At 38.6% G+C, this 14,985-nt stretch overlaps 1 protein-coding gene across 1 annotated transcript in view; it reads right to left on the minus strand.

The window, feature by feature from the left end:
- Positions 1–14,985, minus strand: part of LOC124612974 (acidic amino acid decarboxylase GADL1) — a 149,937-nt gene that overhangs the window by 105,918 nt on the left and 29,034 nt on the right. The window lies entirely within an intron of this gene.

Here is a 14,985-nt window from a genome sequence, read left to right on the forward strand (position 1 = left end):
GACAAGTTGCACTGACATTCTCATGTGCTTGTCCATAATACAAATGCATCATCAGTAGGCTAAGTAGTGATAATATATAGTTACCTGTAAGATGACAGATTGTTTTCAAGTCAGTTGACATTATGGAGGTAGGTACATAGATACAAGGTCCAACGAGCAAACAACTATACAATGACTCTGACAATGTGCATGTTTACCTTCTTACTCATGTTTACATTGTTCTACCTGAATCATTGGATGGTAGCAGAGTTACTGAAGGATTGGGAGTTCAAACAACCCGTGACAATGTAGATATTTTATACTCATTGTAGGTCAAGTGCTCCAAGATGAAAAATGTTCAAAACGTAACTCTATAGAACACTCAGATTTTGAACAACACACTCAATAACACCATGTACAACACCATTGTTGCTGTCTCGCATAAGTCCTTCTAATGGTCTTCATCCTGGCAATACATAAACAGTCCTTAAAAGACAAGTTTCTAATAACGTTCATTTTAAGGAACGAATAATTCCTTGATTAATGGGTTGTATTAGGCTTGCGATATTGAGTGGGAAAAATTCATAATTATTTGCCCATTTTTCAACTGAGTTTCAACTGAATGATGTGAAGCATTGTCCAACAGGAGTAGGGGTCTCCCTGGCAGCTCCTCAGATGTAAGCCCACCAACTCACAGAGGAAGCAAACCAAAAAAAATCTGCATATATCAATGCATTCCGATTAGTTTTGTAGCAGGCAGGGACACTAGAGGTCAAGTTTTTTTGGAGCTCTTGGCTTTGATGAGTTACTAGAGGCTATAAATGAGTTGCCTGAAGCATTACCACATTACAGGCATCATCTCGGATTGAATTTTAATTCAGTAGTTCCTCACTATTAAAATGTACCTGCAGCTCAAAACATTAAATAGAACATTCCCACACATGAGCCATCGAGTAGTGGAAAGCTTTCCAAAGAGCAGTGACGATGTTCAAATTGACTTAAATTCTGCACCTGCATTCATCACACCACACAAGTCCTTTTATGCTTTTCATCCCGGATCATTCAGACAAAATCAGATTACCCCTATTTTTCCACATAAAATGTAATTTCCTGAGAACTCCAGGTTTTCCAGAAGATTGAGAAGAGTTGCCACCCTGAAAATGATTTTTCCACCCTCTCTAATCGGAATCATACTTTGAAAAACAGTTAAAATTTCCTATCGTCTATCACACAAAAATCTGACTGAATCGCACAAGCATTTGTAGTGGGAACTTTGCGACGGAGGCTCATCCACAAAAAAGTGCACATCTAATTCCGAAAGGTCCGCACTTCCATCACTTTTTTAGTGTTATGTCGCGTGCCGATGTTGGTAAAAACTCGCGTGATGAGTGGCAGGAACTTGATACGACGAATCGTGAGTCAGTTGTCGGTGGCCAGTCAGAATGTTCGTTCGTACTTATCTTTCGTAAATAAAGTTCGCTAGTACATTTCAGCCTAACGTAGCCCTAGTCTACTCTACAGGTCAGTATGTTAACCTAATGTAGTTTTCTTCCATTCACATTGTTGTTTTTGTTAAATCACACCTAACTTCACACATTCCAACCTAATCTAGCCCTTAACTACTATCGACCGTCTCTCAACCGCTACTAATTTTTGTGTCAAGATATTTCTCACACCCCTGCAGAGCCAAATGGACTCTTCCAAGTACCTTCCTATTGGCTGTCAAGCTACACGTGCCAGCATTCTTGCACTGTTGCTGCTCTTTGTTTCGCAATTATTAGCCTTGAGAGGTCTCACAGACGTACCATAGTGTTTGCGTGCCACGTTTTTATTGCATGCTACTGTTTCTCCATGGCGGGGAAAGCTGGGCCTTTTGTGCAACGTGTGTTATGTGAGACAGATGTCTTCACTTGCAAGATGAGCCTCAGAAACCGAAAGAAGGACTCGAAAATCGAAAAACGTGCACCTTTTGCCCTCCTTGTCTGAAGAGGAAAACAAGGTATCCATGTCAACAGCATGGTGTTCCGATTTGTTTGGAGTGTTCCAGGAAGGTCTGCGTGAAGTGTTTGCAGGTGGAAATTGACTAAAGTATGATGCAGTGGCACATGAGAAAAAGTATTTAGTTTTTACTTGTAATTTTAGAAGTAAAATGGTGGCAAAGCTTCTCCATTCATAGACTTATGGACTGAAATATTCGCTCTACACAGCAATGTGATTCGTAAACTGAAAGCTGACTTCGCACACAATTTATTGTAAGTAATGTCGGATTTTTCCACCTAGTTATATTGTCAATTTGTAATATAATCTCTCTGATGAAAATCTACGTGTGAGTAGAGAGCTAACTATTTGCTGTTATTTTCGTAACTCATAAAATAAAAATATACTCCAGATTTCGCTTTGTTTTAATTGTCAAAGTGTTTAAAATACCGCAGTGTTTAAAAAAAATCAAATTTCTACAGAAGCCACCTCTAAGAAGTGTAATGAATGACTGGAAGTCAAGAAACTATATATATCCAGCAAAACTCTGGTTTAATATATAAAATAGAAAAATGCGGTCTGTGAGACCCCTCCATAGTAATTATGTTCCTGTGAATGGCCATAGTAGTTAAGGGCTAGGTCTCGGGCTTCGCTGCAGGTCAGTCTAGCAGAACAATCAGTTTCGTTTCTTTATTTTTTTCAGCCACCAAATATATACGAAAATTAATAACTAACCTAAAAATCCATAATAACCAGATCAGTAAAAGATGCTCTGGCGCTCTCCACGTCGAAAACAAGTCTAATCATTTCGTATCTTCCGCCGAAAGAAATTTTTGAATCAGCGATTGTCATTTGCTACCGTTATGTTATCACCCGATAGGCAACGACCAACACAACGAATTGCCAACCCCAGCAAGCAACGCAGGAGCTTCCGACACCCTAAGTGACTTTAGCCCTTGCCTTAGCCCATTTTTTAATCAATGGAGCACATTTGGTTCCATGTAATTTAATTTGCTGCAGAGTGCTACCATGCCCTTGAGCTACGTACCATAATTACAATCAAATATTTGACTGCATGTTTAGTGCAACGACAGGCTATAATTACTGCTCTATCTTTACATTATCATCTTACTTTGGAAATTTCTGCTTCTGTAATTGCATGTGTCATTTTTTGGAATATTTTGTTTGTACATCTGATTTTTCATGTTATAATGGATTGCTACGTTATGTAGAAAGCTGCAGTGGCAGAAATAGCAGTACACTGCGTCCAACCCATTGCCAGTGGTTTTTTAATCCAAACTTATCTTTCTTTCCATTTTATAACGTACTTGCGACTGACATTGTACGAAGTTTGCCATTTGTTATAAGAAATTGTGACAATAATGATCAATAAAACAGCCATTCTCTCACAGAACAGCGTTGTGCACTGGAAATTCATTAATTTTCAACTCGGCACTTGAAACTAGTATCTACGCACAAAACCTTCTGCGGTTACTATAACTTTGCACATCATACAGAGCACATACAACATTGTCGCTAACTGTTGGTTACACGTGCCGCACTTTGTTGTAGGGGAGCTGCTGGCCCGGCACCTAACTGCAACTTTGACAAGCATGCTTCCGCAAAGGAGCTTGCTCAAGAATGTATCCATCTTGCTCAAACATGTTTGTGCAAGCATCAGTGTGTTTACCAGAAAACGTCTAAGCCAAGCGACGATACGCTGGCTTTGCTGCCCTTTCTGCTTGTATTACGAAAAAATCAAAAGAAGAAAACTCGATATGTAAAGAGTGGTTAAAGAAAAGAAAATAGTATACCTGTCATTCGTTACGCCTTTGATTCTAAAGCAGGATACGGTCATGAGAGACGCTGTAATGCCACATGAAAGACTAACTGCAACATTGCGACTTATGGCGACAGGAAGAAGGTACAAAGACAACAGATACAGATCTATAATTTCTGTAATTTGTTCTGCAAGAATTCATTTATATTATCGCCGTTTCTCTGGAGAAGCATTTCTTATGCAGCTTCTCTCTTTCCTTTGTCTTGATAGTCTTTACATTCCATAAGAATGGATGCCTTTCATAGCTACAAATGATCGCCAACAATTCGCGATTGAAATTTCTGAGGTCAGATATGGTGGCTAAGGAAACACGACATTGTATTCACATCTGACAACACGTGATACTTGCACAGGTCACAGTCTATCAGTGGCGGACTAAAGGGGGGAGTGGAGTATCCGGCGGGACGGGAAGGGAAAGGGGGGGGGGGGGGATAACGCTGGGTCCGATCGTGGGGAGTAGGGAGTAGGGGGGAGGATCCAGGTCCTAGAGCAGCCTCAAAATCTCGAGGCCCTCGAGAGTTGGAGATACAAGGACCAGACCATTTTTAATCAAATCCCAAACAAAGCAAAAATACCTACCTGCCTACTATCAGGCCAGGGCAATTACCAATGGCTGTGTCCAGAACATTTAGAATTTTTTTTTAAATGTTAAAATGTTGCATGAAACTTAAATGAATGTAGAATGATAAGCAGTTGTGTGCTAGAAGCAATTATTGTATACAAAACTTTTTTTGATACCTATGCCACAGAAATGTTACCTGCCCGGCTAGCAGTGTGTGTTAAAGCACCACTTCCAGGACAGGGAGGTGCGCCGGTGGATTAAGGACGAGGTCAGTGTGCTGGCCAGTATGGATGTGGTTTTTAGGTTGTTTCCCACATCTCGCTAAGTAAATACCAGGCTGGCACCTCAGTCCCGAAATGCTCTTTTCACAATTGTCTGGCTGCCATGTGAAACGGCGCCGGGTGCACGGCTGCTGGGTGGGCACTTTCCACAACATGGCTGTTGCGTAAACAGCGCGGTAGCTGGTGCCGACAGTACCTGATGGGCTGTAGCAGCAGTAGCGCCTCAGACATTGGCACTTGTAGATGTATTTTCAAAGCTGACACAGAATTAAGCAAATGGATCACAATAAATTACTGCGATGGGTGGTCTTTTAGAGATGCTTGAAGAATAAAAGAAGAAATAGGATGCAGTGGGTTCATCTAGTCAAAATGAGATGAGACGATTTTGTGGCATCCCTTATACTTTTTGAGGACTTGAGAGATGATGATGAGAAATTTTTCAACAACTTAGGATGAGTAAGTAAACTTTTGACGATCTGCACGTAAGAATAAAGGACAAATTTTTCAACTATTCTAGGCTCAGTGTGCAAACTTTGGCGATCTGCGTGAAAGAATAAAAGATTCTGCCAAATGCCAATGCAATCTTTCAGAGCGTGTGTCTAACCTACCCAAATGAGTGAAAGACATGGCACATTTAAAATTCTATTGTAATTTTTACTCCTTTTTCAGGGGACTTCAATATTATTGTGTATGTGAAACTCACTTAAGAACCAAAGACGTATCTATTACAATACAGTATAGTAAGCGACATAAATCTCCAAAGCAAAACGATGCTTGAAAAAAAAATCTTTAAATATTTAATTTATAAACTAAGTGAACAAACTGATGACGTTTCAGAGTGGTCTGAGACCGCGAGGGATGTGCAAACGTTCCTGTGAAGTTTTGGTAACGTAAGTATTGAGTACAATGCATGATACACAATGCTGAGTGGTATTCATGGGACATGCTAGTGCCACACATGCATTTACTGATGTTTTTTGCGTTTTTTTTATCTCCACTACTTCATCGTTGTCAAAACCGTCAAAGGACGGAATCATCCCACTGAAAATCGACGTTTACAGACGTGGCTTTTGCTTCAAGGCACTAATTAGTTCAAGTTCAACTGGCGCTGGTTTCCTTTTCTTGTTTTAAGTAAAGTTGGTTTTTTAAAATTTTATAATTTTTTTTGTTTTAATTCAGTGATATAATGATACTATTATACAACCATCGTATGTTGCCGTTTGCAAGGTTAGATAAATGTCATATGACACTGATTTGGAAAATTTCTGTCAGATGTATAGATTCATAGATTTTTGCTATAGTTAAAGACATGTCAATTTTTCTTTTTCGTTTTCACCCATTTCTTCAAAGTCGTCACTTAACTCATTGGCTTCATCTGTCCAAGCATTTCTTGTTTAAAAATCTTGAGTTTTGTCTCATAAAATGTATCGATCACTTACTTCTGGTCTTTGCTTCAACCACGATAAAAACAGGTAAGAAAAAGTATATTTTGCACGACATAGCCGCGTTGTTTGGGGCGCCTTGCCACGGTTCGCGCGGCATCCCCCTCCGGACGACGAGCCCTGTAGGGTGTAAGCCTAGGGACCGATGACCTCCGCAATTTGGTCCCATAGGAACTTACCATCACCAATTATAATTTCAGGAAGAACACAAAGCAGTGACAACTGGAACAACAAACGTCAGATATCGCCAGATGTGAACGACAACAATGCCCCACAACAGCCACTCCATGGCTGCCGGCTTCCCACGCTTATCGCGTTTGAATGGGCCGGACCATTGTTAAATGTCTGTTACAATGTATCTCCCAACAACAGCATATTTCCTATCCTTACAAGATACCCAAATATCTAGAAGACTATCTATCATATGAGTAACACCCGTCGCAGACAGTTGGGATTCATCTTTTCATCCCGGGCTGTAATGGCTTGGCGACACGAAGAGCTTCAAGCCACACCTTAAACCAGACATGGGCAACCTTTGGTGATTCGTGGGCCTGATCTACATAATTAAGTTCGCGGGCAACCTCGCCACGTGTCACGACAGCAGCACTCCTAGCGCGTAAAATCGAAAATGTAGCAACCGCGACTTTAGCAGCAAACATGTGAATACGAAATAGTATTCGCATGTTTGCAAAATTCTGTGTCATATATTTACATTCAAGGCATGCACTATACATTTTATATAATGACTAATGCAATACGGTGGCTTAAAACATTTTAACCCATCATCCATTCAGCTGGTCTAAAACCGAAACCGGTAGCTGTTTGGGTGTAAAATAAACACAGTTGATGGTTCAAATGCGCACTTTATGCATTACTTAACGGCTGTTGACAATGTTGTTGTATTGGTCTTCGGTCATGAGGCTGGTTTGATGCAGCTCTCCATGCTCCTCTATCCTGTGCAAACTTCTTCATCTCCCAGTACCTACTGCAGCTTGCATCCCTCTGAATCTGGTTAGTGTATTCATCTCTTGGTCTCCCTCTACGATTTTTACCCTCCACGCTGCCCTCCAATACTAAATTGGTGATCCCTCGATGTCTCAGAACATGTCCTACCAACCGATCCCTTCTTCTAGTCAAGTTGTGCCACAAGCTCCTCTTCTCCCCAATTCTATTCAATACCTCCTCATTAGTTATGTGATCTACCCATCTAACCTTCAGCATTCTTCTGTAGCACCACATTTCGAAAGCTTCTATTCGCTTCTTGTCCAAACTATTTATCGTCCACGTTTCACTTCCATACATGGCTACACTCCATACAAATACTTTCAGAAACGACTTCCTGACATTTAAATCTATACTCGACGTTAATAAATTTTTCTTCTTCAGAAACGTTTTCCTCGCCATTGCCAGTCTACATTTTATATCCTTTCTACTTCGACCATCATCAGTTATTTTGCTCCCCAAATAGCAAAACTCCTTTACTACTTTAAGTGTCTCAACAATGGGGAGAGGCTACAACCCTGTCTTTTATTTATTTATTTTATTTTGATCCAACATCAACTGATTACAAAAAAGGTTTTTTTTGTTTCAGTCTTCTGGATAAGTCAGAGCCTTACTTACTAGGGTTACATATTATTGGCTGGCACTTTTATCTACACAACTTTTTCTAAATTTAGTTGAGAGAACAGAGTTACATATATGGACTATACATAAAAAAATTGTTATTGCCATACTTAGATTAAGAAATCTACAGTTTGTAACACAGTATTCATATCTGACAAATATTTACAGTTTGTGACACAGTCTAAGATCTGAGATTACATATATTTTTAGATAGACAGTCTTCCATCATATGAGTGTACTAAATCTAGAAACTCATCTATTGAATATACAGGATTGTTTAGGAGCCATAATTTTAATTTCATTTTTAGTTTAGTAATGGGCAATTTGGAGATATTATGATGGAAGCAATTCAGTAGTTTTATTACCTTCATAGTGAGGGCTTTTCTCAGAAAGTGTTGTTCTATGAGAGATGATGTGGGGTCTCTCTCTACCTCTAGTGTTGTGATTGTGTATTTCTTTATTAAGTGTTTTGTTACTGTTTACTGCCATAATGATTATCTTCAGCACATACAGGTTATGAACAGTTAGTACTTTAAATTCTTTAAACAAATTTCTGCAGGACTCCCTGGCACATTTCTTTCCCATAATTCTAAGTGCCTTCTTTTGTAAGGTAAGTACACTTTTCATATTACCTTTACTGCTGGATCCCCATACCTCTATCCCATAACTTAGATGGGATTCAAATAGTGCAAAATATATTTGCCTCAGAGTGGTGATGTTACAAAAAGGTGTCAGTTTTCTTAGGACATATATGGTAGTACATAGCTTTTTGCAAATATCATTCTCATGATCAGACCAGTTTAACTCTGCATCTAGTCTCAGGCCAAGAAATTTGGTCGAGTATTGTTTTTTAATGTATTCGTCACCCATTAAGATTTGGTTTTCATGAGTTTTTTGCCTCCCAAGATCAAATTCAATATAGACAGATTTATTTGTGTTTAATTTTAGTTTGTTTTCATTAAAATACTGCAGAATTAAGCCTGCTGCAGTATTGGATTCCTCGTCGAGCTGTGAATAGCTTGGATTGCTGCATATTAATGTGGTATCATCTGCATATAAGATAGCTGTTGCATGGTTTGTTATGGACTGAATATCATTTACATAGATAATAAAAAGTAGTGGTCCTAATATTGACCCCTGTGGAATACCGAAATTTATGTCAGTGGTGTTTGATTTGTATGTTCCCTCTGTAGTGCTAACAGACGCAAACTGCTTCCTATTTGTCAAGTAGGACCTCATCAGATTATGGGCTGTGCCTCGAATGCCATAGTTCCACAGTTTGTCCAGCAATATGGTTGTATCAACACAGTCAAATGCTTTTTGTAAGTCTACAAAAATGCCACGTACATGTTCTTTATTATCTATTGCTTGAGTGACACTTTCGATTAAGTTGGATGCTGCTGTAATGGTGAATGACCCCTTGACAAACCCATACTGCCCCTTAGAAATCACTTTTATGCATACGAGGAAGTTCCAGATTCTTATGTATATTACTTTCTCAAAGATTTTGGATACTATTGGAAGAACAGAAATGGATTGAAAGTTTTCTACTAAATTCCTCTTTCCTTTTTTGAAAACAGTCACAACTCGGGCAATTTTCAACTCATCTGGAAATAGACCATCTTCCATATGAGAATTGATAATTGTTGATAAAGGTGATGCAATTTTATGTATACATTTCTTAAGAGTGTCCAGACTAAGACCATCATATCCTGCGGCATGGGAATTCTTTAAGCTACTCACTATTTTAATTATTTCTTCTTTACTTGTTGGCATCAAAAATATACTTCCTGACACTGGTGTTCCTCTGAATTTGTATTTATGATTTTTAAGCTGATTGTTTATGCTGGAGCCAACAGAAGAAAAGTAATTGTTAAATAGATCTGCTATCTTATTCTGATCAGTTTCTATTGTGCCATTTATCAGCAAGTGATTTTCAGTTGTATGGTTCCCAGATTTGCCTATTTCTCTATTTACTAGTGACCATGATGTTTTGGAGATATTATTTGAGTTCTGAATGACACTTTCAAAATGTTTCTGTTTTTCTGAAATTAGGAGGTCTACATAGTATTACTGATATTTTTTGAACTCTTTTTTTAATTTTTTATTGCTCAAGTCATTTAACATAGCACACTCAAACCATCTTAGTTTTTCTCTAGCCGCAGTGACTGAACTTGATATCCAGTTTCGGGTTACAGCATGTGACTGAATTCTCTTTTTTATTAATGGGCAGGCTTGGTTAAGAATGTAGAATAGTTCACTTGAGAATTTGCCATAACTGTGAAGTGTCGTTAGAACACTGTTCCAATCCACATTCCTTAGCATATTATTCAACTGAGTTATATTTTGGTCTGTATTCATCCTAATATATCTGTAGCAACTGTGCGTATTAACCTTTTTTATGTGCACACTTAGTTCTACTGCATGGTGGTCTGACAAAACACTTATAATAACAGAAGATGTAAGATCGTAAAGATGAATACCAGTGATTATGTTATCTATTGCAGACTGGCATGTTTCAGTCTCCCTGGTTGCAGTGTTTATCAGGTATCTTACATTATATTCAAGCAGAGTATTCTTGAATAGTCTAGTGTCTCACTCCCTTCCCAACCACTGCTTCCCTTTCATACTCCTCGACTCTTATAACTGCCATCTGCTTTCTGTACAAATTGTAAATAGCCTTTCGCTCCCTGTATTTTACACCTGCCACCTTCAGGATTTGAAAGAGAGTATTCCAATCAACATTGTCAAAAGCTCTCTCTAAGTCTACAAATGCTAGAAATGTAGGTTTGCCTTTCCTTAATCTTTCTTCTAAGATATGTCGTAGGGTCAGTATTGCCTTCCGTGTTCCAACATTTCTACGGAATCCAAACTGATCATCCACGAGGTCGGCTTTTATCAGTTTTTCCATTCGTCTGTGCAGAATTAGCGTTAGTATTTTTCAGCTGTGACTTATTAAACTGATAGTTAGGTAATTTCCACATCTGTCAACACCTGCTTTTTTGGGATTGGAATTATTATATTTTTCTTGAAGTCTGAGGGTATTTCGCCTGTCTCATACATCTTGCTCACCAGATGGTCGAGTTTTGTCAGGACTGGCTCTCCCAAGACTGTCAGTAGTTCTACTGGAATGTTGTCTACTCCGGGGGCCTTGTTTCGACTCAGGTCTTTCAGTGCTCTGTCAAACTCTTCACACAGTATCATATCTCCCATTTCATCTTCATCTACATCCTCTTCCATTTCCATAATATTGTCCTCAAGTACATCGCCCTTATATAGACCCTCTACATACTCCTTCCACCTTTCTGCTTTCCCTTCTTTGCTTAGAACTGGGTTTCCATCAAAGATCTTGACATTCATGCAAGTGGTTTTCCTTTCTCCAAAGGTCTCTTTAATTTTCCTGTAGGCAGTATCTATCGTACCCCTAGTGAGATAGGCCTCTGCATCATTGCATTTGTCCTCTAGCCATCCCTGCTTAGCCATTTTGCACTTCCTGTCCATCTCATTTTTGAGACGTTTGTATTACTTTTTGCCTGCTTCATTTACTGCATTTTTATATTTTCTCCTTTCATCAATTAAATTCAATATTTCTTCTGTTACCCAAGGGTATCTACTAACCCTCGTCTTTTTCCTATTTGATCCTCTGCTGCCTTCACTATTTCTTCCCTCAAAGCTACCCATTCTTCTTCTACTGTATTTCTTTCCCCCATTCCTGTCCATTGTTCCCTTATGCTCTCCTTGAAATTCTGTATGACCTCTGGTTTAGTCAGTTTATCCAGGTCCCATCTCCTTAAATTCCCACATTTTTGCAGTTTCTTCAGTTTTAATCTACAGTTCATAACCAATAGATTGTGATCAGAGTCCACATCTGCCCCTGGAAATGTCTTACAATTTCAAACCTGGTTCCTTAATCTCTGTCTTACCATTATACAATCTATCTGATACCTTTTAGTATCTCCAGGGTTCTTCCATGTATACAACCTTCTTTCATGATTCTTAAACCAAGTGTTAGCTATGATTAAGTTATGCTCTGCGCAAAATTCTACCAGGCGGCTTCCTCTTTCATTTCTTAGCTCCAATCCATATTCACCTACTATGTTTCCTTCTCTCCCTTTTCCTACTCTTGAATTGCAGTCACCCATGACTATTAAATTTTCGTCTCTCTTCACTACCTGAATAATTTCTTTTATCTCATCACACATTTCATCAATTTCTTCGTCATCTGCAGAGCTAGTTGGCATATAAACTTGTACTACTGCAGTAGGCGTGGGCTTCGTGTCTATCTTGGCCACAATAATGCGTTCACTATGCTGTTTGTAGTAGCTTGCAGTACTCCTATTTTTTTTATTCATTATTAAACCTACTCCTGCATTACCCCTATTTGATTTTGTACTTATAACCCTGTATTCACCTGTCCAAAAGTCTTGCTCCTCCTGCCACCGAACTTCACTAATTCCTACTATTTCTAACTTTAACCCATCCATTTCCCTTTTTAAATTTTCTAACCTACCTGCCCGATTAAGGGATCTGACATTCCATGCTCCGATCCGTAGAACGCCAGTTTTCTTTCTCCTGATAACAACATCAAATTTCCAAAAATAGTAATGAAAGTATTGAATCTGGCTCCAGTGTAGAGATAAACGATTGAGACAACAAACACAGGTAAAAAGCCTGGTGTATGTGATTTTCATTAAGACTGTGACGTAAGTGAAAGTGAAAAAAAGATGACAAAGATATTAATGATGGGGAAATTACTGACAAGGGGAGGCCGCCAATTGTGAAATTCAGATTCGATTCATACTGCGCATAATGAAAGATCATGGCCAGAGGTGTAATGTGGCAAAGCACCAAGATGCACTTCTCAGCCGTTGTCGAGAAAACCGAGTTAAAAGAAACCGTTGCGGTGAAATACTCTCTACGATTAATAGTTTTCTACAGCGTCGTGGCGCAGCGGTAAGCGCTCGGGTTTGCCGGATCGAATCTCGCGCCATGGAACCTTTTTTTTTTGTATTTGTTTTTTGTAATTCAAATATATATATATATATATATATATATATATATATATATATATATATATATATAAAATTCCCGGCAATCAGTTGCAACAATTATGCATATAATAAGTTGTTGAAAGTCGTTTGTCGTGGAAAAACTGGCGACTTCGAACATCATTATGTTTTCCACAAATAAAGTTGTATTTCACAAATGTTATTAATTGTCTTCATAATGTTTACCACGTATAGTTAACGGAAGACGTAGAAACGATATTCCGAAACGAATACGTATAGCGTAAGTAAAACGTTCGAATTAGAATAGAGACCCCACGAACACAAATTTGCTGTGGCACGTATGAAATACAAACTCCGTTACTCGCTCGTTACACTTGATGGACAGATGTTGAATGGGCCGAAACCAGCCGCCGCATAACAGAGTAGTTGAATGCTAACTTCGAAAGAAGGTAGATGCGGTCCCTAGCGCAACTTATAACATCGTTGAAAATCAGTGCGGACGTGAGAGTTTTGGTACACCCTGTTAAACAAACGGAAAAATGGAGGCGGTACAATTGGAGAGCGATCCGCCTTCTCCAACATGCATAAGCAATTCATCAATAGTTTTTATATATATATATATATATATATATATATATATATATATATATATATATATTTGAATTACAAAAAACTAATAATGAAAAAAAGTTGCATGCTGCGGGATTCGATCCGGCGACTTTTGGGTTACGAACCCAAGCGCTTACCCCTGCGCTACGACGCTGTAAGGCGACATTATTAATAGAGAGTATTTCACCGCAACGGTTTCTTTTAACTGTCGATTTTCTCGACAACGGCTGAGAAGTGCATCTTGGTGCTTTACCACATTACACCTCTGGCCATGAGCTTTTATTATGCGCAGTATGAATCGAATCTGAATTTCACAATTGCCGGCCTCCCCTTGTGAGAAGGAACATATTTCTGATGCATCTAACTACGACTCGTCTTTATTGAAAGATAGTGCACATTGGCCTGTAACTCTTTCAAAGCATACCAGGATTGAATTATTGAAAAGGTTAGTGAGATATATCAAAATGGGGAGGGAACCTATAGAAAGACTAGGTGAACATACTACAGGAACACATTGTTTTTAACTTTGTCGTGGTTTTACTCACACTTCAACCCGACTAAATACTTAAGGAAAAGGATGCTCACCATCAAAAAAGAAACTGTACTGTTTTTGCTGCCGATTATTAGCCTTTGAGGACGATAACAACAAAAATATATTAGTTCTGGTTTCTGTCGGTGGTGGAAACTGAATCGAAGTTATCAAAGTACGAACATTTATCAAATTTAGCAAGATGAAAAACACTCTGTATGTGTTTGAAACTGCATGCAGCAGATCAATAGCAAATCGCTATATAAATTTCCTGGAGCATACGAAAGCTTCCCTTGTTTCATCAGCATGAAATCGAAGCATATCATGGTAAGGCGAAGAGGGATATGGCATATGTTATATCTACTTTCAACAAAATACGAAACAAAATTGACCATGTCATAGAAAAACATATCGTTATTAAAGAGATAAAGTCTCCCAGAACCAATTGCTTGAGGGGGGGAAAATGAGGATTTTTTAAATCGGGGTCAGTAACAGATTAGAGACACAAGTCAACACTGGCGTTTTACATACTGTGCGTGTATAGTTTCGTATTTGTGGTTTCATAGCTCCTCCAACTCACGAGAAATTGCAAAATTGCTATCAGTCTTTTGTTTAATATTATGGCTTCTCTTATGATTGTATTCTACTTTTTAATCGATAGTGTTACTATTGATAGGAGAGCCAAACATGTTTCGCTTTGATTCTGAAATAATGATACGTATATGAACATCAATTCACAGAGTAACTTATTTTGTGAATACGTTTTCCATTTTATTTTATTTCCCCTCTCTTGCTTGTTTCGCATCACAACAACAAAGCTGGCAAAAGATGCAAATCCCTGTTCTCCTTGAATTTGAAGTAAATATTAAAGCTTGCACAATGCACAAGCATTGGACTGTTTGGAAGCGACGGGGATTTTTAAATGTTTGTCAGGTTTGTAATTCCGATTTCTTGAGGCAATCAGTCTGGAAAAAAAGCGACTGTGTATTCCTTTTTAAGACAAGTTTGGTAACTCTGTGTGTAAAGAGAGTAGAATTTGTTAAGGTAGCACGAGAGAGTAGTTAGCAGGTCTCGTATGCACAACTGAATTGAAATGATAATCATTTGCCGGCCGGGGTGACCGAGCGGTTCTAA

The sequence above is a fragment of the Schistocerca americana genome, chromosome 4, assembly GCF_021461395.2.
Source record: "Schistocerca americana isolate TAMUIC-IGC-003095 chromosome 4, iqSchAmer2.1, whole genome shotgun sequence".
Taxonomy (NCBI): Eukaryota; Metazoa; Arthropoda; class Insecta; order Orthoptera; family Acrididae; genus Schistocerca; species Schistocerca americana.